The sequence below is a fragment of the Sus scrofa genome, chromosome X (assembly GCF_000003025.6).
Source record: "Sus scrofa isolate TJ Tabasco breed Duroc chromosome X, Sscrofa11.1, whole genome shotgun sequence".
Taxonomy (NCBI): domain Eukaryota; kingdom Metazoa; phylum Chordata; class Mammalia; order Artiodactyla; family Suidae; genus Sus; species Sus scrofa.
The window spans coordinates 100,914,909-100,942,734 of NC_010461.5; the positions used below are offsets into that span (position 1 = coordinate 100,914,909).

General features: G+C 41.2%; 1 protein-coding gene across 6 annotated transcripts in view; it reads left to right on the forward strand.

The window, feature by feature from the left end:
* The window catches only part of GRIA3 (glutamate ionotropic receptor AMPA type subunit 3), a 281,921-nt gene that overhangs the window by 87,616 nt on the left and 166,479 nt on the right, over positions 1-27,826 (forward strand). The window lies entirely within an intron of this gene.

Consider the following 27,826-nt stretch of genomic DNA (forward strand, 5'->3'; position numbering starts at 1 on the left):
TAGGACACTGCTAGGTAGAAGAGAAAAGCTAACAGTGCTTAGTTGGTAAATGAGCTATCCAGTAGGTCTTAAAACCCTTCCCCGCAGATCTCCAAGTTAGGGACGGCCACAGTACATGCCTAACAAGTTTTACTGGGATGCTCAACAGTGCCTTCCCCTCCATTCAACATCTTTAAGCCAATGCCCTTCACGTTCTTAAAATGGCAACCTCGTTTGCAATCTCAAGGCTTCTGTAAAATGAGCGGATTGTTTCCTACCAAAAATGATACAAGTTTCTAGGATAATAGATAATACAGTTTTGTTTCTTAAATATATCCAATTTCTTTAAAGATTCAAAATGCTGCACTAGGCAGGACAGTTACAATTTCACCTGGGCTTTCCAGAGGCCCTCTCCAAGTCTAGATCCATATGTCTAGTATTTCCCTAAAACCTTTTCCTCTATGCTTAACCTATACCTTAAACTCAACATGACAAACTGAACTTATCATCTTCCCAGAAAGCCCTCTACTCCACCTATGTCCCTGGGTTCAACAAATGGCACTGTCCAGTTGCCCAAAGCAGAACCCTCGTCCTTGCATCTTCCTTCATCTTCTGTCACCTCTCATCATCAAAGACCCTCTCCTACATTCCCACTATTGCTGACTCAGGTTCAGGCTACCATTACCTCCTGCACTGTCCTCCTAACTGACCTCCCTGATCTTACTCCCTCCACTGTCGCCAGACAGCCATCTTCCCATTATGTCCCCCCCCCACCTAAAAGCTTTCAGTGGCAACCCTGTTACTCCTAGGATCATGTCCTAGTTTCTTAGCATGGCACAGAAGGTCTTTCATGATCCAATTAAACTCTGACCCATTTTCCTAGCCTCATCTCCTCCCAGTCCTCACTCACTAGTTCTCTATACTCTAGCCATATGGAAGTTTGCCGCTTTCAATAAGCAACACGTACTATGCCCTTGTTTTTGTTTTTTGTTTTATTTTGTTTTGTTTTTGTTTTGGAGGGGGGATCACCTCCATGCCTTTGCACATACTATTCCAAATTTCTGGCATTCAGCCCCCTCACTGCACTTTTCCATCCTACCCACCCCTTGCACACACATACAAATATGCTCCCTATCTGGCAAATGACATACCCTTCAAAACTCTGCCCAAATATTCTCTTCCGCAGGCCTAGGGGTTCACCCCTGCCTGCCCCGTGTCCTCATAGTACTCTGCGTATGCCTGTGGTATAGCTCTGGTTATAGTATAGTGTTACTATTATCTGTTTATGTCTTTATCTTCCTCACAAGACTGTGGACATCTTAAAGACAAGATTGTTGTCTTATTCATCTGTGCCAGCACTCTGAGTATATAGTACAGTGCCTGGATTATTATTATTTGTAAACTGAACAAGTGAATCAATGAAGGAAAGACCTTAACCAGAAACAAAATAGGAGATGTCAGGGACATTGAGGAACTGGTAAAGGACATGGATTTAGGTAGATTATGTCCTCAGATCATACATTAGATGCTCAAATACCTCTTATATACTGCACTAATCCTGATTTTTGAGTTGTCTGTGACCCCACTTCCTTACCAAAGATATCACCTTTCTGATTCAACCAACGTGGAAGCAAAACAAACATTTTAGTGCTAGGAACTTGAGTTATGGGTTTCTAGCTAAAGGACAAACCTGCAGTGCACTAGGTGGTCCCTCAATCTCAACTAATACAGCATCATTAACATTTGAAGACTCTCAAAGGCTAGGGTACAAATACTGCACTGTTTCATACAAACCAACGATATTTAGAGATCCACCTGTGTTCTCTAAAGACAAGAACAGCATGATATTAATTTCCACAGCTCCCAGTAAAAAAGTAAGCAAGGCACATTATTTTAAATTGTTTGTGCAGGCAATGCAACAAGGATGAAAAGCGATGTGAGAGCTGGTGCTGTCAGCTCTCAGTTATCTGTACCAGATGAAGCGAGTCACACACAAATAATCCAATGGCATTTTTGTAGGCTTTTCACAACAGATTTCCTGTCTTGCTTCTCTCCAGCCTAGGCTTGGCAGAATCTGGGAATAAAGGGAGGTGGCCCCAGGGAAAGGGATCTTTAAAATTATCCCTTCAATTACAAATTCCCAAAAGACAGGAGGTTCCAGGAATAGGATACAAAATAGTTGTATGGAGAAACAGAAGGGGCCAAAGGGGACACAAAAGAAAAGAGTGGGACCCTGAATCCAGGATGAAAAAGGGTCAAGGACTGCAGTACAAATTTTGCTGATCTTATAATGACCAGCCCTGTTCCTGAGACCATAATTACTGACAGACCCAAATCGGGAACAAAGGTAATCAAAAGTAAACATCGTAAGCCTAGTAATTTTTGGTAAAGAGATTTGACATGAGGCCTTATATTACCTAAAATTCTTATTACTTGAAATTCAAAAGAATTGCATCAGCTATAAAATTTCCAGGTTCCGACCAACAAACCACAGAATTATTACTCAGAAACATTTTATACACCTCTGAGAGGCTGATAAAAGGATTCTAAAGATTAGTCAGGTCTCTTTTTCTCTTGGGAAGCTCTTGGCGGAGGTGTATTCCTCTTAAAAATCCTGGAGAAGGAATAATTGGTTTCTATTTGGTACAATGTGGCAAGAGGCAGTGTAATATTATTTATCAAAACTACCCATTATCTTCCTTTTTTTTTTTACTTTTTCCAGCAATATAAACGTGTTATTGTTAATCAATCAGGTGGTAACTTTCAAGAACAAAGACTAAGGCTTATATGAGTTTTTATCCCACCACTTTCAACCACCTAGCACAGTGCTGGATGGTAGCATAAAAAAAAAAAAATCTTAGACATGTCAAGCTGGAAAGGTCTCTATGGTTCTTAAGTCTGAGGTCTCAGCATCCAATAAATGTATTGGCCCTATATTTTGCTGAGTTGGTGAGTTTTCTAATCTGTAATTCTACATAAAATGTGGGATTCCAAAAATCTAAAGGCTAGTCAGGGATTTGTTGTGTTTTTTCTACTCTGTCTGAATTCTTTTATCTACATAATGGTAGTAATATACTTTGCACCCTATCTCGCAGGAATAAAGAGGAGTGGCATAATGACGTAAGCTAAAATCAAATGCCAAGTATGACTGGGCAGTTGCCTACAACTAAAAGAACTGCTCTGCAGATTAAGTGGTTAAGACGCAAGAAGACAGGCTTATCCTATTGTGCCCCCAGAGTCACAGTGTATCCTTCCTATGATCTCCCACAAAATGACCAGATGTCTCCCAGGCTCTCTAACTGTTGCCCTTGGCTTTCTTTTCATAGCCCTCCTAGTGGGTGATGCACTCAAATGAAGTCCATCTGTAAGGCTTTGTCCAACAGGACTGAAAGAGTTTATGTAACTTCCCATGTTCCTCGGGTACTCACCCACCCAAAGGATCCACCCAGTTCTATTCATTCCTTGTATTGATTAGCAAGTCAAGCCACTGCATTAAATGGGAATAGTTCACAAATGCTAATCAGACTGATGACTCCTTTGATATACTCCCTGGGCCACACCGTGGCTAGCAAGAATGGTCACAGGCACTAGGATTTGGGTTGCATGTCTATTTTTTCACCCTTAGAGTGAGATAATAATTGTACTAACTCATAAGATTGTTGTATAGATTACATCCATGAAAGGCATCTAGAACTCTTCCCAGCACCTACTTAGCATTCTGTATTAGCCATTATTATTACATGCTTACTAGGGTCACAGGAAAGGGGTGACCACTGAGATATAGAATGAAGGTGCTTAGCTGCCCTATCTGGTCCTGTCTGTGCCTTGGGGCCCCCCTGCTCATGTCTCCAGTGTCCTAATTTTGGCCCTCCTCTGACAGAGTCAGAACCTGTTCCCAGGAAAGGAACTGGGAAACTTATTTACATTGCACAGAGGTAGAAATGGCTGATACACAACCTCATTGGGTTTTAGTCAAGTGCAAAAAGCCTCAGGCCAAAAGAAGGAAGTCGTGCTTTTGGAATTGCAATACTGGTGATGGGGTGGGGGGCTCATTTGTTTCTGGCAGTTCTAACTTCATAGCCAGCCCTCTTTTTACCCCATATATTGCTAAGGCCAGGTGCATGGCTGAAGAGAAGGGAGTGATTGGAAAAGCAGGACCAGTACATTTTTGTGGTTTTACTGGGCACATGATGTGGAGAATAATAAAGCTGAAAATTGCATTCTCTTCATTCACAAGCAGATAGAAATGCCTCGAGGCAACTTAAGCTGAACAGACAACCTCTTTGGAAAAATCTTGAAGCCAGTGGCTCCACCAAAAATATATCTATATTTTCATTTTTAAATAAGCTGACAGAAAGCAGAGCATATGTCTTTCCTGACACATTTTAGGCTCCCTTGGATTCGCAGTATACACATTGAATCCTAGAATTGTGAAGCAAGGCTCAGTTGACGGTCTGACATTTGTTTGGCTTAAGCTGGCAAATCTTGGGAAAGGGGAGGAATGACCTTGTCTCTAGTTGCAAATTCCCTTCCAGCCTCTTTTCCTTCACCTGTAGGTTCATTACCTGCAGTCATTGCCATAGGACCAGATGGACGTCATTTGAGTGCATCACCCACTAGGAGGGCTATGAAAAGAAAGCCAAGGGCAACAGTTAGAGAGCCTGGGAGACATCTGGTCATTTTGTGGGAGATCATAGGAAGGATCCTATGTTTAGCTATAACAACCACCCTCACTGACAGTCTTCAGAAAAAAGTCAACATGCCCCAAACTCCAGCTTCCTCACCACTTTATCTTAGGGGTTATCTCCACCAAACAGATGTTCAAGATACCATGGCACAGTGGCCATATCTTCTGAACATACAAACAGGGCACGTGGTCTGGCAATGTGTTTTCTTTTTCTTTCTGGTTTATTCCAAGACAGGCCTGAGAATTTCAATCCCAGCTCTGACATCAGTCTGCTGTGTGACCTTGAGCCAAAAGCCGAGTATCCATAAAATGGCAATGGTTATAGTATCTATCTAATTGGACTGTTATCAAAACTAAATAAGATGTGGTGAAAGCACATAGGATGGTGTCTGATAAACAGAAAGATACTCGATAAGTACATTTTAGCTATTATTACTTATGATAATGATTAAAACTTCACAAAAGCATCAATATGAAACCACATTGAGTTTCTAACTTCACACATCACCTTTTTCGAAAGGAAGGAAGATACATGAAATTTGGACTGCTCCAGCAAATCCTGGATGTCTTATCACTATATCTAAAGGTACTCCTCTCGCTTCAGTTTAATAAGGCATCTTAGAAGAAGAGATGGAAAGAAGACAAAAATAGGAGGCAAAAGCAACCTTCTCACTGACCCCATAATTCCTTATAGCTGTCGCTAAGCTATTTAGAGCTCCGTGGATCTGACTTCTGCTTCTAGCACTCATCTTTTCTACTCACTGAGTGTTCTAACTTAAAATTATAGAGAATTATTTCCATAAACTATTTGCCTTCGTGGTCTTCAGTATATGTCATTGAGATCTCAAAATTATTGCTTCACTGGAACCCTCAAAATGGAAGAGCAGCCAGTTAATCTAATTAATATCGTTCAAAAGAAAACCTACCACTTTACACTTCTAAGCACTTTTGCCATGTCTTTGATCATCATTCATATCCAGTGAGGGAGGCAATGCAAGTGTATCATTGCTGGTCTACAAATGAAAAAGTCTGTATTCTCGTTCAAGGTCACATAGCTCATGAGTAGCCATAGTGGGACTAAGGTCCAAGTTTCCTAATACCAAGCCCAACAGTATTTCCACTCCACCAGACTATCACACAATTTTAGGTCAAGGGATTATTTCCTTACTGACTATGAAAGGCTCAGGCTTTGGGGGGAAGTTTGGGGACTAATGAGTAATCAGTTCTTCAGACTAATAGCTCCCTTGACTGAGCACTCACTAAGTGCCAGGCTCTGTGCTAAGCCGTTTAATGCATCATCTCCTTTAAGCCTCACAACAATTTTACAAGGGAGGTACTGTCATGATCCTCACTTTACAAATGAGGAAACAGAGGCAAGGTTAAGCGATTTGCTTAACATCATACTCTGAGTAAGTGGTGGAGCTGGTCCTAGACACCCTGTTTCCTAGGTCCCAGTAAAGTGTTCCTTCTACCATGCAACACAGACAGGAACTTTCAGCTCACTTATTAACAAGGAAAGGATATTATCTTTAAAGATGCTTTAGGGCAAAAAGATAAGCCAGTTCTCTCTCAATTCCTTAGGCTGATAGAGGAGAAAAGTAGAGAAAGCAAGCAAATCATGCCTAATCCCCAAAGCCATGACTGTGCAGCAGTGGAAGGACAGTTAGGGACACAGAATCCAGTAGCAAGAACTCAGGGCTTGGAGTATATCTTCTCCTACCTGCTCATGCCCTGGGCTCCAGTCACAGTTAGTTCTCAGCCGCATAGAAGGGTAGAATAGCAACAGTCAGCCTGTAGCTCCCATCCTCCTGTGGGAGCTTAGGGCCCTGCTCACGTTCCAGTCTAGCCCACTCCCTCCTCAAAACTGCCCTGTTCTCTTTCCCTAGAGCTCTGCTAGATGTCTGGAGCCAAGTCCAAGTTCTTGTGGCTGGGGAGGACAATGGTTGCACACCCCACTGACATTTGCTTTTTAAAGAAGTGCCTTATAGGCCTTCCCCTCTGAGCATCTGAGTTGGGGGATGCAGGACCGGCTCTGCTCACTGCCCTCTTCCATCCCGGTCTGGGGTGGGAGAGCCAGCTAAGAGGGACATGGGGTATGGGCTTCTCTGGCTATCTCACTCACTGATCATTGGAACTTGACCATCCTCCTTTTCTTGCCTCTAAAATCCTTCCCGAGGATACAAATGAATGCAAATCACCCGAAAGACAGGAAAGGTGAAGTTCCATGTGCACGTTTAGACTGGGAAAGGGAAAAATCAGTTCATTATTTCAAGACCTCTTGTGATGCTGTAAATACACAGTCAACACAGAACAAAGATCCCTTTTTCCCCCTTACATTATTTATGTGCCATCTAAAAATTACATGCCCGTTCTCTTTCCAGCGCTGAGAGAGAGGCACATGCATATTCATGATCTGATAAATATTTAAGTGGGATTTATTTAAATGAGAGAGTCCATTTACAAACATTCCCTGGCTCTGAGATCTTATCCTGGGCACACAGAGGGAGGATAATTTCCTCTGGTAGATTCAAAACCTCCGCTGGCCACCTGCCCCCCTAAACTTGGAGCTCTTCCTTGAGAGCTGGTGAATGCCACCCGCAGTATTTCAAGGCAGTCTTCCGTACCTCCTCCCTCCAGGCCTGCCTTCCTGCTCTGAGCTCATGCCATAGGATCAGTCGTTGGCAAAACGCTAGAGCCAGCAGTTTATTTGGGAGCAGGAGGGACAGTCACGACTTTCCTTGCCTGGGACCTTCCTCCTCATACACTAGCCCACAGCGGCCACCACCCCTGCTATCTCTGTCCTTCCTATGGCCCACATCTCCCCCCTAGGGAGGACAGATTTGTGATACATCAGGTAACCAGGACTGTGCCACCCCTCCCGGGAGGACATGCATTTTAATAGAGCTAAAGCATTTTGTCAGTGCTTCTTTTGAAAGTATATATACCTACGGTGTTCCGATTGCTTCTCCAACAATCTGATGAGACTTCGGAGGCAAGAATTACTTTTTTAAGGCTTAGAGATGAAGAAATAAAAGAGGGCACTCTGCTTGTCCAACCTAAGTCCCATGATTAGTAGTGGCAGAGTTGAGACGCAAACTCATGGAGTTCTTGCTGTGGCACAGTGGGTTAAGAATCCGACTGCAGTGGTTCAGGTTGCTGTGGAGGCACAGGTTCAAGCCCCAGCCCAGGGCAGTGGATCCAGTGTTGGAGTTCCTGTTGTGGCACAGTGGAAACAAATGTGACTGGTAATCATGAGAACACAGGTTCAATCCATGGCCTTGCTCAGTGGGTTAAGGATCCAGTGTTGCTGTGAGCTGTGGTGTTAGACTCGGCTTAGATCCTGCATTGCTGTGGCTGTGATTAGACCCCTAGCCTGGGAATTTACATATGCCGTGGGTGTGGCCCTAAAAAGCAAAAAAAAAAAAAAAAAAAAAAGGAACCAGTGTTGCCATAGCTGTGGTGTAGGTCACAGCTGTGGCTTGGATTCAAATCCCTGTCCGGGGAACTTCCATATGCCACAGGTGTGGTTAGGAAAAAAAAAAAAAAAAGACTCGAACTCAGGTCTGACTCTTAGATCTGGGGTCTTATCATTACACAAGGTTGCTTCTCATCTGGGAGGATGCCTGGAGAGAAAGCAGTGGTAACCCCAGGGGAAGAATAATGGCAACCTGTCAGGCACTTTGGCTGGGGTGGGGGGAGGGAGTGTGTTGGGCTGCCTGTGACTGTACCCAAAACCTCTTCAATCCTATCATTCAGGTGACCATTATATAGAATGAAGTTAACGGTGGGGTCCCATTCCGCTGCCCATTTTTGGGTACCACCCTGGCTCTATCCCATTGTCCCCTCTCCCAAATTAAATTCACCTGTGTCTTATTTCATGGACATGTCATTCGATGATCAGTGATTTGCCTGTGGAACTAATCTGGGATAGGGCATTAATACTGGTTAATGGCTCAAGCTACAACTTCTCCCAAGTCATACACATTTTGACAGAAGCTTCTAATGCCTTAACTCAACGATGCTGTGTATGCAAGGATTTCAAGCAATGAGCCAGGCCAGTGAGGGCAACATCATTGGGCAAATGGACTTCTAAGGTTTCTAACCTATGTTCCCTAAATGACCTCTAGTCTACCTAATTTATGGCTGCCAGATAAAATACAGGCTGTCTAGTTAAATTTGGTTTTCAGATAAATAACAATGTTTTAGTATAAGCGTGTCCCAAATATTGCATGGGACATACTTAGGCTAACAATTATTCACTGTTTGTTTGAAATACAAACTTCCTGAGCTTCCTGATTTTTCATTTGCTAAAACTGGCCACCCTGGCTAATAATTACCATCAAAAAGAGCCTCTTAGGCATGTGATTGCTGGTGACACTTGGTTGTGACTGAGCCCACATCATGGATCACTGTACTAGAGGGGCGGGAGATAGTGAGGGAGAAAGAGAGAAAGCAGCTGTGAGAGAGAAACAGTGTATACCATCCTGCCCATCGGGAGACTGGTCTTAGTCACTTGTACATGACATAAAATAATGTTACTAGGCCTTTTTAGAAAATATAACAAGTCCTCTTTGCCTCTCATCATCAACTCCTCCCCCTGCACCCATCTGCTATGCTATTCTGCTCTATTCTATTCGGCTCTTTGATAAATGAGAAAGGAACCAGTTTTGGCAAGGGCCAAGCCTTATGTTCCCCAGGAGTGAGCTAGGCCTCAGAAGGCATATTGCAAGCAAACAGCAAGGCGGGCTGGAGGGGCGTGGCCAGCCCTCTGCACGGACTTCAGGGCTGCCCAAATGTAATTAAGCACAAGGCACAGACCCCAGGAGTAATGGTGGGAAGAGTTCCATGACCAAAAAAATATTAGGGAAGTGAAGTGGAGAATGTTTACAAGCCTAATTAGCAACTTGCACAACTCCGTAGTTAAAATGTGTGCGAGTGTCAGGCAGCTTTGTGGACTGACACCATGGAAGCAGAAGTGGACCCAAGGGAAGAGGGTGACCTAGGCTCTTGCTAGCTGGGCAGGTCCAGTGGCTAAGGTGCCTACTAAGACATTCAAATTGAGAAAATGACCAATTGAGAGCAGGAATGGTGGGCTGATTCATTTCCTAGGCAATAATAGAGGCTAAGGAATGCAAACTCCAGAAATTAAGCCTTTGGGTAAGAATAACAATGATAATAATGATGATGAGAACAATGGTCAAGCTTTAAAGCATACATTTCCCCAAACACACATTGAGTGTTTTAAACAAAGAAAGCTAGTCTAAGCTATCACTTGACAGATGAGACAAAAGCCCAGAGAAGGGAAATAACTTACCTCACATCACACTGCAGGTCAGTGGCTGTATCTTGAGTCCCAATCCAGCATTCCTCTCACTGTCCACAGATACTTTTCATGAGATTCTAAACTGGCTGAGTTTTTCTCCTTCATATTCATTTTTTTGTAATGCTTTTAGTTTTGCTTTGTTTTACTTTGTTTTTATTGATGTAAGAACACTTAACATCTACCCTCATAAAAAACTGTAAGTGCACAACACAACGTTGTTAACTATAGTCACAGTACAGCAGATCACCAGAACTTATCTGCTTTGTATAACTGAAACTTTATACCCTCAAACAGCAACTCCTCTCTTTCCGGCCCCTGGCAATCACAATTTTACTGTTTCTACGATTTTGACCCTTTCGGGTACCTCACTATAAGTGGGGTCATGCATTATCTGTCCAAGACTGGCTTCTTTCACTTAGCACAATGTCCTCCATGTTGTCACATGTGGCATATTTCCTTCTTTTTTAAGGGTACATAATATTCCTTTGTAAGTACTTACCATATTTTGTTTACTCATTCATCTTGTCAATGAACATTTACCTATATCTTGATTATTATAAATAATACAGCAATAGGTATAGAAGTATAGACATCTGTGCACAATCCTGCTTTCAGTTCTTTTGGATCTGTACCCATAAGTGAGATTGCTGGATCATATGGAAGTTCTGTTTTTAAATTTTTTTGAGGAACCTCCATACTGTTTTCTATAACATCTGCACCATTTTTTTCTCTTTTTTTTTTTTTTTTTTTTTTTTTTTGCTTTTTAGGGCCGCACCTGCAGCATATGGGGTTCCCAGGCTAGGGGTCCAATCAGAGCTGTAGCCTCTGGCCTACACCACAGCCACAGCAGCACAGGATCTGAGCTGCATCTGCAACCCACACCACAGCTCACGGCAACGCTGGATCCTTAACCCACTGAGCAAGGCCAGGGATTGAACCCGCAACCTCATGGTTCCTACTTGGATTCATTTCCACTGCGCCACGATGGGAACTCCACATCTGCACCATTTTAAAGTCCTACCAACACTGTATAAGGATCCCAGTTTCTCCACATCCTCACCAGCACTTCTTGTCTTCTGTTTTTTGTTCTTGTTTTTGCTCTGATAATAGGTATCCCAAAGGTGTGAGGTGACTATCTTATTGTGGTGTAGATTTGCATTTCCCTGAGGATTAGTGATACTGAACACCTTTTCATATACCTGTTGGGCATTTGAATATCCATTCAAGTCCTTTGTCCATTTTATAGTCAGATTATTTGTTTTTTTGCTATTGAATTTGAAAGAGTTCCTTATATATTTTGGAGATTAACCTCTTATCAGAAAAAAATGGTGTGCAAATATTTTCTCTCATTCTGCATATTGTCTTTTTACTCTGTTGATTATTTCCTTTGCTATACAGAAAAAAAAGGTTTTTTGTTTAGTTTGATGTAGCCCCCCCTTGTCTATTTTTGCATTTGTTGTTTGCGCTTTTCATGTCATATCCAAAAAATAATTGCTTAGGATTTACAGATTCAGTGCAATCCCTATCAATCCCTATTTTTTAAGGAAATATTTTAAAAATGCTAAAATTTATACATAACTACAAAAGACTTCCACTAGTCAAAGCAGTCTTGAGAAAAAAGAATAAAGCTGGAGGCATCACACTTTCTGATTTCAAAATATATTAATTAGAAAGCTATAGTAATTAAAATCAGTATGGTACTGGCATAAAAACATACATAGAGACCAATAGAACAGAATAAAGAATTCAGAAATAAACCCAAGCATATAGAGTTAACTGATCTTCAACAAGTGTGCAAAGAACACACAAGAGATGGAGAAAGTTTCTCCATCCACATTTTCTTCAACAAATGGTGTTGGGGAAACTGGATATGCACATGCAAAAGAATGAAATTGGACCATTATCTTACATCATACATGAAAATCAACTCAAAATGGATAAAAGATGTAAATGTAAGGTCTGAAACTGTAAAACTCCTTGAAAAAAATATAGTGGATGGAGCTCTCATTGTGGCTCAGGGGGTTATAAACCCGACCAGTATCCATGTGGATGTGGGTTTGATCCCTAGCCTTGCTCAGTGGGTTAGGGATCCAGCATCTCCGTGAGCTGTGCTGTAAGTCATAGATGCAGCTCGGATTTGGCATTGCTGTGGCTTTGGGGCTGGGGCTGTGGTATAGGCCAGTGGCTACTGCTCCAATTCGACCCCTAGCCTAGGAACTTCCATATGCTGCTGGTGGCCCTGAAAAAAAAAGAGAGAAAGAGAGAGGAAGAGTTTCCTGGTCTAGGCAGTGAGTTCTTTATGTTCTTGCTCTTTAGCACATTTTCTTTTACTTCCAGGATCTGCTGGTTCCATGCTTTCTGAAGTTCTTTTGCAAAACAGTCACTCTGTTTCCTTTCCCACCACTCTCGGGATTGCTTTTCCATCCTCTCCATAAACTCCCATATCTAGATGATGATTTTCTGAATATTATATTTTTTAGTTGACAGAAATGCAGCTGCATCCTGCATAACAGCTGAACAACACAGGACCCCTCCCTCTTCCCTCCTTCACTCAGCCATGAACAGATGAAAATTCTAAAATTTCCACTGAGCTGTGTCCACTGTGTGCCAGGCACTGTTCTAAAACAATACATGAATTTTATTTTATCCTCACAGTAACTCTATCATGTAGGCACTATAATTGATTCCACGTTGCAGGTGAGGCTCCTGTGGTTCAGAGAGCTTAAGTGAAGATCCCAAGGTTACATAGCTAGTAAGTGACACAACTGGAATTTGAATCCAGGCAGTCTAACTTTAGTGTCCATTCAAGATTTTAGTGTCCATTACAAGATCCAATTTGGAACATCTGACATACTGCTGCCAGAATACTTTTCGTAAACTGTGCCTACTGCATCTAGATATTTTCTTTCCAATATGGAAGATACTAGACACATGTGGCTGTTTAAATATAATTTTAATTAATTAAAATGAAGTAAAATTTAAAATGCAGTTCCTCAGTCTCATCAACCACATCTCAAGGGCTCAAAGGCCATCTGCAGAGAGTATTTCCATCATTGCAGAAAGTTCTATTGGATAGTACTGCTCTAGAGACTAAACTATGAACACCTCTGCCTAGTATTTCAGGTGTTCTGCAATCTGGTCTAAGCAGAAAGGCAGAAAATGAGGAATAAAAACTGAGGCTGGAGGAAGGAACAGGAGCCTTCTATGCTACACCAAGGAAGTGAAGCCCCAGCCTTTAGGACACAATGGCCTTCCTCCTTAAGGATGCATACTGCGTGCTGGAGCCAGACTCAAATTCACCTCTTTCAGGAAGTCCAATTAAATAACCAGAGAGGCCAAAAGAGCATGTCATGCGGTTGACTAGGTGCTCTCCAGCAGTGATAGGAAGGGGTCCAATGCTTACAGAAAAGAGAAAGACCTTACATTCAGAATGGAGTCAAGGACATATGCTCAAATCACAACACTTCTACTTATAAGTGTATAATATATAGGGCACTGCCAATTAACATCATCGAGCTTCTGTTTCCCTCTCTGTAACACTGAGCCATTATACCTCTCCAGATCTGTGTGACGATCAATGAAGATAATGAGGAAAGTCAGGTAATGGTCTGGGGTAGGACCGGGCCTTTCGGCTCCTTCGGGTGATTGTAGGGAGTAGCCAGGGTTGAAAATCATTGAATGACATGATCTTTAAGGTCCCTTCCAGCTTTCGAGCTCAAGCCTTAACCCATAGCAAGAAAGGTCAGAAGTCAGTTTGGACAACCTCCTTACCTAGCTGCAGGCTTCACAAGCAGTCAGTGTTCACAAGCAGTCAGTGTTGCAGCCATCAGATTTCCAAGTGAAGCAGCATCTCTGATGAGAGCATGGGGTTGGTGTTGTCTTCTTGGCAGAGTCTGTCTCCACCAAGTGACAGATGCACCCAGAACCTCCAACCTGGGACGACATCACCATGCATTTTAATCTTCCTCAAAATGAGGCATTAAAAAAGCACCAATGGATTTAGACTTTGGAGGTTGGTTCAAAGGTTTCTCCTATCACACAAAATGGCTTAATTTCAAGGAAATGGAGGTTTCAAAACAGCAGGTAGATGGAAGTAAGACCTCTTACTTCATGAGGTGAAAGAAACTGGCATAGGTGGAGTTCCCGTCCTGGCACAGTGGTTAACGAATCCGACTAGGAACCATGAGGTTGCGAGTTCGGTCCCTGCCCTTGCTCAGTGGGTTAACGATCCGGCGTTGCCGTGAGCTGTGGTGTAGGTTGCAGACGCGGCTCGGATCCCGCGTTGCTGTGGCTCTGGCATAGGCCAGTGGCTACAGCTCCGATTCGACCCCTAGCCTGGGAACCTCCATATGCCGCGGGAGCGGCCCAAGAAATAGCAACAACAACAAAAGACAAAAGACAAAAAAAAAAAAAGAAAAGAAACTGGCATAGGGAGAGAGAAATAGAGGGGAATATTCTAATTCAGATAGCATCCATCTGAGCCCCAATAGAATAGCACAGCAAAACTGATTTCTCAGCACTTTAATCCTCTAAAGGCCTCTCTGTTAACCAGCCCTTCTGCACATCCGCAATACACAGAGACCCAACGTTCCACCTCATGGCTTAGGACTACTTCAAGGCCTTGAAGTACCCACTTGAATTACCAAAGAAAGATAAAATTACACTCAACCTGATGCAACATTATTAATGATATTTTGCTTTATATTCGCTCTTTGAAAATCAGAAATTCCTAAGGGTGACTAAGGAAGCACTCTGTGAATCTAGAAATATTTGATGAATCAAGGCACCTCATTCCCAACTACATACAACAAAATTCGCAGGACTGTGGGTGTTTGTACTTCCACCTTACAACCAGAGGAAAAGAATCAAATGGATATCAGTAGCTTTTACTTCACAAACCAATGTCAACTCCAAGAAAGCCTCCCGGGGCACACTAATCACCAATCATCGGTCATAGCCACACTCCTGAGCCAGGCTTGAAAAGACAAGCCCAAGGTTTAGCACACCAAAAGCAAACCAGATACTGCAGATGTTTCTTCTTTCTGCTATATCCTCACCTTCTTTCTTGTTCAACTGTTGCCCTTAAACTGTACAGAAAACATATAATCTTTGTGGTGCTTCAGGGTTTGGCTATTGAACAAGTTCTATGGCAGAAAGCCAAATGAAATACACTTACTTTTTTTGTATTAAAAACAAAGCAGACGAGGATTAGTTAATTGAAATTCTCAGGGAATGGACTGTTCTAATTAACAGAATCTTCTGATAAACTGTTTGGCTAAAATTAAAAGAATGTTGAAACAATCCTTCTAGTTAGGTCTACTTTTGGCAAATGTTCTGAAATGTCTGCTTTCATGAATCTGCCTTAAAGATATTATTGAATCTTTGTTTGGTATTTGAGGCTCTTGCTGGGCTTGGGTGTTATCATTTTGTACATCTGTTCTTAATGTCCAGGAGAAGAAATGAAGATAGACCCAGCAACAACACAGGCTGAGCTCAGGAGGTATCTTTGATGAAATCTCCAGTTTTGAAAGTATATCTTCTATTTGCCTCCTTTAAGTCAAGGGCATGGGAAGAAGACAATCCTATTAATTGAAGGTTTTGGTTAAACAAAATTAATGTAATGGTGCTTTCTACTTTAATGCAGATTTTCACACCTGGATCTCATTTGCTCCCCATTCTACTTTTGAAAGGCAGATCCCTCATTTTATTTTTTTTATCTTTTATTTATATGTATATTTCTTTTTCTGCTGTACAGATCCCTCATTTTATAAACTGAGGCCGAGGGAGGCTCTGGGGCTTGCCCAGGACTAAAATCAATGTATCAAGAACCTGAAGTCTCATTTAAGTGTTCCTTTCAGAACATCACATAGTGATACCCATGTCAATTATACTTTCACTGTATTTGTGTTGACTGCCTCCCAATCAGGCCACACTGGACTCAGCTAATCTCACCACAGTTGGAGAAATATCTGAATGTGTGTTCAACTTTTGTAGCACTCAGAATAGCTTAAGTAAGAGTCATGGCTAAGAGAATAACAGTTGCATGATAATAATGTCCTTAAGCATCCCAGTTGAGAGCTATTTATTCTGCATAATATGATCTTGGCATAGTAAATACTATTTACCTCCTTGCATTCAGGACACTTTACTTGTCTGTGGTATCACTGTCTGTGGGGATCCATTTTCTTTGGAAAGGTTTTAGTGTCTTCAAAGATACACTGCTGGATTTCTGAGTGGCCAAAGAATGCTAATATTTGAAATGGAGGAAGAATGTATGCTTGGACATTCTTGTATGTCCTTTAAGTACTAAAAATAAATCATATCCACTGGTCTTTAGGGTAATCTTATGAAGTTGGTAGAGCAGGTATCAGGGTCCAATTTTGCAGAGTGAGTCCTGAGGTTCAGCTCAGTTGTCATGGTACCTAAACCTGGCTGCACATAACTTTCCCCTCTGGCACTCACCAAAGCTCACTTATCATCGGAATGCACTGAGAGCTTGTTACAAACATAACTTTCCCGGCTCCACCCCAAACATCCTGAGTCAGAATTTCCAGGGATGAGACTCAAAATGAAGATAACGAAGATATTTTAATCAATTGGTTGATCAATTTGTAAAATTTCCTGCTATTATCAATCATGTGACATTATTATTCAAAATCAATTGATATATTTTTTATTTTTTATTAAAGTATAGCTGACTTACAGTGTTGTGCCAATTTCTGGTGTACAGCAAAGTGACCTAGTCATACATATATACATCCTTTTTCTATTATCTTCCATTATGGTCTATCCCAAGAGACTGGATATAGTTCCCTGTGCTGTGCAGTAGGACCTCATTGCTTATCCATTCTAAATGTCATAGTTTGCATCTACTAACCCCACACTCCCACTCCATTCCTCTCCCTCTATAATTTTATTATTGAAAATGAAGGCATTAAGATACTAGAGAATGGCAGCTGCTTAGAGCAACAATTTCATGATCCTACTCTGTGATCAGCACCATATCCCTTGTTGGAGGTGGGATTACACAGGATACAACATACACAGGACTCTGGCTGGCCTTGCAGAGTTTATAACATAGATTGTTGCTAGGTCAGTGGTTCTTGAACTCTAACAGGCATCAGAATCATCTGAACATCTTGTTATAACACCCTTTACCAATCCCCAGCCCCAGAATTTCTGTCTCGACAGGTCTAGAGGTAGAAATCAAGAATCTGAAATTTTCACAAGTTCCCAGTTGATGCTGATGCTGCTAGTCCAAGGACCACACTGGCAAACACTAGCCTAGGCATCCTTTTCAATCTTATGGCTGTCTTGGGGTTTAAAAGAGATATTTCAGAATATATGTATGAAAGAAAAATAAGACATAAGAAGACGAAATCCACTGTGGTATATTATTGCCTCCCTGGTGTCCTCCTCATCTTTTCCTTCACCTCTAACACATGCATATACCCATGAACCTCGGTCACAGAAAGAGATCTCCCTGACCCCTGAAAAACCATCTCATTTTCTTATCACAAATGTGTTGGCTGGCACCATTTCAAATGGAAATATTTGCTTCCTTCATGGCCCATTTTCTCAAGAAAATGAACAGGGACAGAATTGCCTGGGGTATTTATTAAGAATGGAAATCACAGGATCCATTGCAGTGAATCAGAGTGGGATGATCTGGAAATCTGGGGTTAATAGATGCAAACTATTGCATCTGAAATGGATGAGCAATGAGATCCTGCTGTATAGCATAGGGAACTATATCCAGTCGCTTGTGATGGAACGTGATGGAGGATAATGTGAGAAAAAGAATGTATATATGTATGTGTGACTGGGTCACTTTGCTGTACAGTATAAAACTGACAGAACACTAAACTAGCTATAATGGAAAAAATAAAAATCATTTTTTAAAAGAAGAATTTCCGCAATTGAGAACTGGTAACGTGGAGTCTTAAGCAGCCCCAGGTTATCAGGGTTTCCGATGTACACTAAAGTTGGAGACCCCTAGAAAAAGCATTTTCCCAATATTAGGTTTGGACAAGGACCCTGAACAAAGTCCCGCTTTTCTGAACTGACCACCACTAACTACCCCTTCCCTGGACCAACATGTCCCATAAGAAAGCACATGTGATTGGGAGAGACACCAACCCCTCCCTCCTTTACCTTTTCGCACAATCCCTCACCAACCCATATGAATCCATTCTCCTGGGACATTTCTCAGATAACTAAAGCACACACCCCTAAGTCTCTGACAATTTCCACTGACTGAGGAAAATATTCCTTTATTTTTTTAAAGATGCTTTTATTTTATTTTATGTTTATACCTTCTCTCTAAATTTTTATCTCTCCTGCTTCTTTATGACACATCCTGGAGACGTTTCAAAGCCATTTATATTCCATAGTGACTTTAGTCTTTTTAATGTTCTGAGAAATGCCCTAGCTTATATTGAAATGATGCAATAAGGTACGAGAGGAAAAGAGAGCGAGGAGGAGGCAAAAGTGGGAAGGAAAATAACTGAGAACAACACTGATTAGAAAGACAGTCAGACAAAAGGGTTAGAAATCTCCTTCCATAGCACTAAAATATCATCAGCTCATTACTTGGCCTCCTTTTCTTCCTATCATTCTAGAATGGGGAACACTTGGAAGTTTGAAGATAAAATGCAATCTTTTGATTTGCTTTGGCAGCTCGAAGTCTGCCAGTATTTTTGCTTTTTGGTTCATTGTTGAGTTAGAGCAAGTATATATTTTGTGTCTCCTGGGCTAGTCACAGTATAAATTATATTTTTTTCATTATTGTTTTCTCAATACAATTCCACACACAATGTATTAACTAATGAAGGTCAGAAAACACCATGGGGGCATAGGTTGCTAGGACACAGAGACATAGAAACAAACAAGTGAGTCCTTTGTATGGGTGGGGCACCGGCCACATGCAGTTCATCAGTGCTCAGCTTTAACAAGTTTCTAAATTCTGTTTCTCTTGCTCCCTCTCCTCAAGGTACGTGTGTGTGTGTGTGTGTGTGTGTGTGTGTGTGTAAAAGATAGTGAATGTTTGGAAAAACTGTATTTGCACTAGATATCACAATCATGTTCTCAATTTATATAGCATAGTAACTTCATAGTTCTGCAGAGAATCATATCCATTACTCTTTTTTGCATTACTTACTAGAATCATGCAAATGTTATTGACAACTAAATAAAATCTGTGAAAGGAGTTTAAAAGTCATCCCCGCAGTCATTCCAAACCTTTGAAAGCAACCACTTCTGACATGGGGTTGACGGACAACCAAAGTCTTTCTCTGGCCCAAAATGTGTCCTATGATGTTCCTGCCATAACTATCAAAACCCAATTGTTGGAATGCAAGGAGCCACCCCTTGAGGCCAACACATTGGAGAACTATAAATTAAGATTTAACGCATATACATTTATTTGTTTTTATCACTTCTCAAGGCCCTGAGGAAATAAGACACAGAACAGATTAAGCTTTGGTTTTATTGGCAGTGATGGATGGAGGTCAGGAAAGGCCTAAAGCTAGGCACACTGGCATAGCAGGCTGACCTGGGTGAAGTGCCTAGTGAGGCACACTGAATAGCCAGGAGCTAATTTTAAGGCCCTGGAACCCTGGTGGTAGGGAGATCTGTATCTATTAGGATCCTATTAGGCTGAAAGAAAGAAAATACTATCAGAAGTTTAAACAAATAGGGATTTTTAATATATCTAACAGAGGTTTCCAAGGAGGTAGTTGTAGGCATTGGTTCCACTGCTCAAGAATGCCATCAAAGACCTAAGCTTTCCTTTCTGCTTCACCATCCTTAGCACACTGGCTTTCACCTTCATGGTTGCTACCCTATGGTCACAAGATGGCTGTGACATCCATGCTCCTAAGAGATGAGGAAAGAACTGTACCACCACATCCATCACTTTTTATCAGGAAAACAAAATCTTTGCCAGAAACTCCCAATAGACTTCCATTTAAAACCCCTTGGCTAGAGCTATGTTACATGCCCCACCTACCCAACACCAGTTGCAAGGGAGACTGGGAAAGGGAGTATTCAGCTGGGCACATTGCCACCTTAAACAAAACCAGGATTATGCTAGCAAAGAAGAGGGAAATTGATCTTGGGTAGACAACAAACAGTGCCTGCCAAAGACTAAAGGAGAGCTTTGGCTGCTCTCATTCATTTCCACCAGTACTCACTGGGCACCTACTAGGTGTCAGACACTGTGCCATGTGCTTTGACATCTGGCTTTTAACTCAGGCTATCCAGAATTCAAAGAATGAAGCTTCTTCACAGGGGTAAGTTACCAAAATGAATGTCTAGCTGTGCATCGAGTTTTATTTTGTTCCTAACCACCAAGCTGCGCTGAGCTTGGAGAAGGTAATTTCATCTAATCTTTCAGATATTTTGGGGCAGATAGTCAAACATCAGCTAACCTACTCCAGATATGAACCTTCACAAAGAAAGACCTTTGAATTTTAGCTATCAGGGTCATTTTTTAAAACCCTGCATCAGAGTTATTTTATGCATGCAAATCCCTTTCTGCTTTTTAATTGGATTTGTGCCTGGATGTAGTGCAAATTGCTTTTGAAGATGGACTGCAGAATAGGTTCCAGCTATGGACAGCAGTACAATGGCAATAGTCACATTAAGGAGGGGCCATCTTGCCTCCCTACATTCACCCCCACAGCCTCCAGTTTCAACCTACTTGGTGACTGGTCGGTACAGAGGACTTCTTGTAACCTAAGAATGAACTTTGAGGAACTCTGCCCCTCAGCCCTCAAAACAAAGCAAAGGCCAAATGATAAAGAGCTCTAGAAGGATTTCAATTAAGGGGATTCTCTCTCCAAGGAGAGATGAATAAATGACTCTCAGGAAAGAAAAGATCTTTGCTACTTTGAGGCGTATGGAGCCAACCAGATAATCCCTGCAGTTAATATTTTGTTTTTAGTAAAGGCAGAATGAAAAACAACTCTGGGGAAGTCTGGGAGAAGCCAGTAGGATCCCACTGCATAGACTCTACAAAATCAACCTTGTTGCGGTTGAGCAAAACTACCCACATGATGTGATTTGGAAAGGAACTTCTTGACCACAGACTTTGTTTTCCATGGTTTATCAAGGTGAAAGTCGCATTAATGCTGTTTCTTAAGGGTCTTCTGGTGACAGGTGCATTCCATTTTTGTGAAGGATAACATATTACCTGAGATTCATTTATCCGGGCCAACTGTCTCCCAGATGAGATCAGGGAGCCAAAGTTAAGGCACATAAAATGCAAACCTTTTTTTTTTTTTTTTTTTTTGAGGAATAAGGAAGAGATGGTTTGTAATTTTGGGCCCAAGCAGAACTCAGTAAGGTGTAAGGAGGAGGTCTAGGACAGGCAAGGGAGAAGACATGGACACCAGACTCCTGGGGAGAGAGGATGCTGACAAAGGAGCAGAAGAGTGGCAGGGCCCTGGAAGGAGTAGGCAATTGTGACACTTGTCCTTGCAAATCTTCTATTTGAATCAGAGAAGTATATCCATACTGGGGTCTTTAGGCCATTCTTTAAATGAAGCAGAGTGTAGCAAAGTGGCCAGGCAGTGTCTTACTTTACTTATAGGAAGTATCTACTAAATCCAAACCATGAAAGATTGTGTGAGGGTTGAGGGGGAGGATATGGCTGATGGAATAAATGTGTTCATTCCTACTTTGTAACACCTAGCATATGCCCTGTGCTTTTGCTTGCCTGTACCTGATAGGAAAACCCACCCAACACACACCTCTATAGATAGAGGCATTGGAATGGGTGGGCGGGCAGGGTGAATATAAGTTGTGAAGCAGGATAAATAGAATAGGTAGGGAAGGGACATGGGAAGGAGAATAAAAGAAGCATCTGAGAGCAGAAGCAAAAGGGAGGAGGGATGTCAAGAGGTAAAGGGAAAACACAGGCAGAAGAGACATTGGATATTAAAATAATAATAACAACAATAACACTAATGATAGCTAACACTTACATAAGGCCTGATATGTACAAGCCCTGTTGGAAACACCTCACATGCATTGACTCATTTAATTTTCTCAATGATCTCATGAAGTAGATTTTTCATTATTATTATTCTATTTTACAGACTAAGAAATGGGGGCAAAGAGTTTAAGCCAAAATTTGATATTTGTAAAGCAAAAGACAAGCAATGGAGAAAGAGTCTTGATGTCATTTGATCTCTGGACTTTTCAATTACTTAAGCCAATAATGCCTTTTTAAATTTTTTTTCTTGTTATTTCCCCAATACATTTTTTTTTTACTGTACAGCATGGTGACCCAGTTACATATACATGTATACATTCTTTTTTCTTCCATTATCAGGCTCCGTCATAAGTGACTAGACATAGTTCTCAGTGCTACACAGCAGGATCTCATTGCTAATCCACTCTAAAAGCAATAGTTTGCATCTATTAATCCCAAGCTCCCAATCCATCCCACTCCCTCCTGCTCTCCCTAGGCAACCACAAGTCTATTCTCTAACTCCATGATTTTCTTTTCCATGGAAAGGTTCATTTGTGCCATATATTAGGTTCCAGATATGTGATATCATATGGTAATTGTCTTTCTCTTTCTGACTTACTTCACTCAGTATGAGAGTCTCTAGTTTCATCCATGTTGCTGCAAATGGCATTATGTCATTCTTTTTAATGGCTGAGTAGTATTCCATTGTGTATATATACCACATCTTCCTCATCCAATCATCTGTTGATGGACATTTGGGTTGTTTCCATGTTTTGCCTATTGTGAATACTGCTCCATTGAACATGCGGGTGCATGTGTCTTTTTCAAGGAAAATTGTGTCCGGATATATGCCCAAGAGTGGGGTTGCTGGGTCATATGGTAGTTCTATGTATAAATTTCTAAGGTACCTCCATACTGTTCTCCATAGTGGTTGTACCAGCTTCCATTCCCAACAGTGCAGGAGGGTTCCCTTTACTTCACACCCCCTCCCAGCAATTGTTATTTGTACATTTATTAATGATGGCCATTCTGACTGGTGTGAGGTGGTATCTCATGGTAGTTTTCATTTGCATTTCTCTAATAATCAGGGATGTTGAGCATTTTTTTTCATGTGCTTGTTGGCCATCTGTATATTTTCCTTGGAGAAATGTCTATTCAGGTCTTTTGACCATTTTTCCATTGGGTTGTTGGCTTTTTTGGTGTTGAGTTGTATGAATTGCTTGTCTATTCTAGAGATTAAGCCCTTGTCAGTTGCATCATTTGAAACTATTTCCTCCCATTCTGAAAGTTGTCTTTTTGGTTTCCTTTGCTGTGCAAAAGCTTGTCAGTTTGATTAGGTCCCATTGCTTTATTTTTGCTTTTATTTCTGATGCTTTGGGAGACTGACCTGAGAAAATATTCATAAGGTTGATGTCAGAGAATGTTTTGCCTATGTTCTCTTTCAGTATTTTGATGGTGTCTTGTCTTATATTTAAGTCTTTAGACCATTTTGAGTTTATTTTTGTGCATGGTGTGAGGGTGTGTTCTAGTTTCATTGATTTGCATGCAGCTGTCCAGGTTTCCCAGCAATGCTTGCTGAATAGGCTTTCTTTTTCCAATTTTATGTTCTTGCCTCCCTTGTCAAAGATTAATTGACCATAGGTGTCAAGGTTTATTTCTGGGTTCTCTATTCTGTCCCATTGGTCTGTCTGTCTGTTTTGGTACCAGTCCCACACTGTCTTGATGACTGTGGCTTTGTGATATTGCCTGAAGTCTGGAAGAGTTATGCCTCCTGCTTGATTTTTGTTCCTCAGAATTGCTTTGGCAATTCTGGGTCTTTTGTGGTTCCATAAAAATTTTTGGATTGTTCTAGTTCTGTGAAAAATGTCGTGGGTAATTTGATAGGGATCACATTGAATCTGTAGATTGCTTTGGGTAGTACGGCCATTTTTACAACATTAATTTTTCCAACCCAGAATCATGGAATATCTTTCCATTTCTTTACATCTTTTTTAATTTCCTTGATTAATGTTTTATAGTTCTTGGCATATAAGTCTTTTACCTCCTTGGTCAGGTGTATTCCCAGGTCTTTGATTAATAATGCCTTTTTTTATTTTTTTTTTATTTTTTTTTATTTTTTTTTGTCTTTTTGCTATTTCTTTGGGCCACTCCCGCGGCATATGGAGGTTCCCAGGCTAGGGGTCGAATCGGAGCTGTAGTCCCCGGCCTACACCAGAGCCACAGCAGCGCAGGATCCGAGCCGCGTCTGCAACCTACACCACAGCTCACGGCAACGCCGGATCGTTAACCCACTGAGCAAGGCCAGGGACCGAACCCGCAACCTCATGGTTCCTAGTCGGATTCGTTACCCACTGCGCCACGACGGGAACTCAAATAATGCCTTTTTTTAAATTCAGTTTAACTCAAGCTTCTGTCCCTTAGAGCCAAAGAGTTCTTACTAATTAAAAAAAAAATCTATTGGCTGTTTATCATGGATAAGACACTGGCTTAAGTGCTTTATAGACAATATTTTATTGAATCTCACAACCCAATTGGTTAAGTACTGTTTTAGTATCCCCATTTTAAAAACAAAGAAACTGAAAGGACAAAGAGGTTAAGTAACTCACCCAGAGTCATGCAGCTATTAGGTAGCCAAGCTGGGAGATAAACTTCTGCAGTCTGACTCCAGACTCTGCTGGTAAAGCTCTACCAATCTTTGATGGACAAATAGAAGAAAATGTCACCAATCGGCAGTGAATAGCAGAAACTGAAGGCAGCTGAATTTCAGGTGTTCCCTTTAATAAGTAACCTGATACAGTTATAGATGCCCCTTCATATTTCTAAGACACCAGCTGCTACACAGGAGAAGCATGTGTTTGGAGGCTCCTTAATTTCCAGAACCTGTTATTTCTGAGGCCTTGCAGTCTTGGCTCTCCAGTGATGAGTCCCTTAGCACTAACAGAAGCTAGCTCTAGAACTTCCTGTTCCCAAAGAGACTCCCTTCTAAACAGGAAAAGGAAGAAGCCATGATGAAGGCATGTATCTCTGTAGCTCTGGCCTGGAATATTTCTTGGAACAGGAAACCAGTAGCATCACACTGTGGGGAGCACCATACTAAGGTTCAGAGCTAGCATCAACTGAGAAAAGCCTAGCTCTGTTTTTACGTGCCTGCAGCCTCTCACTGCAATGGAGTCTGGCATCATCCTTAGGGCTTTCAGTCAATCCCTATGAGCATTCCTTCTTCTAAAAGGGTCTTCCATACCATTAACTGCTGTAGCTTCGCTGCAGAAGAAATGGTGTGTATATTTTTGATGACTTTGTTGCTTTATTTTTAATGTACATGAAAGCCTATCTTCTGGGAATAAATATTGGCCGAAGAAAGATAGCCTATCCAATTGGGATTCAAACAGTTAAAGATGATGAATGGCTTTCATTGTTTTTATAACTATTAGGAGGCTCCCTTGATAATTCCTGACTGATTTATGTTTAGGTCTCTATTTCTGCATAGACACCATAAAAAAAAGCTATGTTAAGTAATTTCATATTAAAAACAAAACTGGAACTTAATCTTCACTTAAGAGGCAAACAATAATTTTTACCAGCCTTTGCGATGGGCCTTGCTTCCCATTCATTAAATGTCTATAAATGTTTTCTAGTTCTTAGAGGTTGAATGATTAAAAGGATAGGAGAGATGTGAATTTTAAAAAATCAATCACTGTTTGTAGCTCTATTCCAAAATATATCCTTCATAGCACGGTAGATCTTCTCCATGAGACTAGTTAATAACAAGCATTCTGCATATTTTATAATTATGTGCACTGCCAGCAGAGTGTAGTCAGATTTATTGTACATTTGAGTCCCAGGAATCAGAGGCGTGCCTCACAGCACCCATCATAGCAAATGGCATGGAAGGGTTCTTTATATGGCAGGATGCTGAGCTGGATATTTAAATAGCATGCCCAGGAAGTGTTCTGAGTTATAGTAACCCTGCAAGAGGGACACCATCCAAAGTACATTATGATTTAAGTGTCGGTCCATAGCTGGATCCAGATGCTCACTGAGTCAGAATTAGGATCTATAAGAAAGGGAACAAATAATTGTTCCAATAAAACCCAAGTTGGACAGGAGCAGATTGATTAGAAACAGTTTTTAGTTCTGATTGGGTTTCAGGCACATCTAATTTTCAAATGGAAGAGGCAAATCACACCCCCCCACACACAATGCTCACATTACTTTTTTTTTTTTTTTCTGATCAAGGACATATTTGGCAGAAGAATGGGAGAAGGTCCGATCCTCTAAATCTCTTTTCTATCTCCATCCTTTAAAATGTTGGAAGGTGTCACTAAGATAAATGATAGGTGGGTAAGGACCCTTTCCTTCTCTGGCTTTAAAGATATTCTGTAAGTAAAATGGTATTTCTCCCACTCACATCTTGGAATAAATGGAGAATGATCCTTGTCTTTCCATCATATACGTAGGAAGTTTGAAGAACAGTTTTTGATTTAAATGAATGCACAATAATTGCTAATAACTGCTAATGCTACATTGCCTTTTTATACTACTTCTGCCTGGCAATGAATATCCTCAGGTAATGTCTATGGATCTGACCACTAAGACAGGCTGATTCCACTTTGGCAGGCTTGGAGAGGTAGGGCACCTTATCCAAGGTCCCACACTAGATCAATATAGAAGAAGGACTAGATTGCAGGTCTCCTGACTTTCGGCCCAATGTTCTTACTAACAAACTATGCTTTCTATGGCCTGTGCTGCCCCTGATTAATTTACTTTGAGAAGAATATGTAAATAAATGTCTGGGATGTTGTTTTCTTACCCTATGCTCATGAATCAAACTGGTTCATCTCCCCACTCCTGTTACCAGCACCCTCCCCACCTCCCACCCACCTCCAGACACCACTTAAAAGCCCATGTATCCTGCTACTATGCAAGAGGCTGCAACATCCAGATCATCTAATTGGGACTTGAGATAAAATTACACTATGTTCCCTCAGAAATTACTTTGACACAAATAATTACTCCAATAATAAACAGTAGAAAATACAGTGTTAAGTACAATCAGCAAATCTAAATGGTCTTAATTGGCATTACTAATTCCTGCACACAAATAAATAATTATGCCAGTTTACTTCCAGATTTCAATTTGGACATACAGAGTCCACTTAGTTCACTAGAGCAGAAAGCAGAAGCCTTTACCAAAGCTGACAATCCACATGGCAATATGTAGCCTAAGCCTTAAACTCCTATTTATATTGTCCACAGTAACTGTTCACACAAAGCTTTTGCCTGTAGTAGGGTTTTTAATGAAGACATGTTAAGTGAATGGCTATTGATGGCCAGCCTCAAATTTCCAGATTATTGTTTATTCCATAATAAAATGCTTGATTTCTCCTTGTACGGTGATAAATGAGTCTTTATATACCTTAACTTATTACATGGCTTCAAGCACACCTCTACCAAAACGTATCAATTATGGACAAGACCCTAAAGACACTGTACCCTAGAGCCTTGCTACTTAAAGTGTGGCTCACAGACTAGAAGCATCAGCGTCATCTGGGAGCTTTTCAGAAATGTAGACCCCACCACAGACCTATGGAATCAGAAATCATATTCACAAGATTCTGATGTGATCCATGTGCAAGTGAAAGCTTGGGCAGCACTGTGCTTTGGGAACAGGTGTTGGTCCTGTCACCACACACCAATTGTCACACTGTATATTCCAGTCCACAAACACTCCTTAAGCCCCTGTGGGTTTATTAGGCTCTATGGAGAATACAGAAGAAGGAAAAGATATGGCTTTTATTCAGGACAATGCATAATCTAGCCCTAAATTGTATGCTTTTTATTGCAATAATGTAGTCATAGG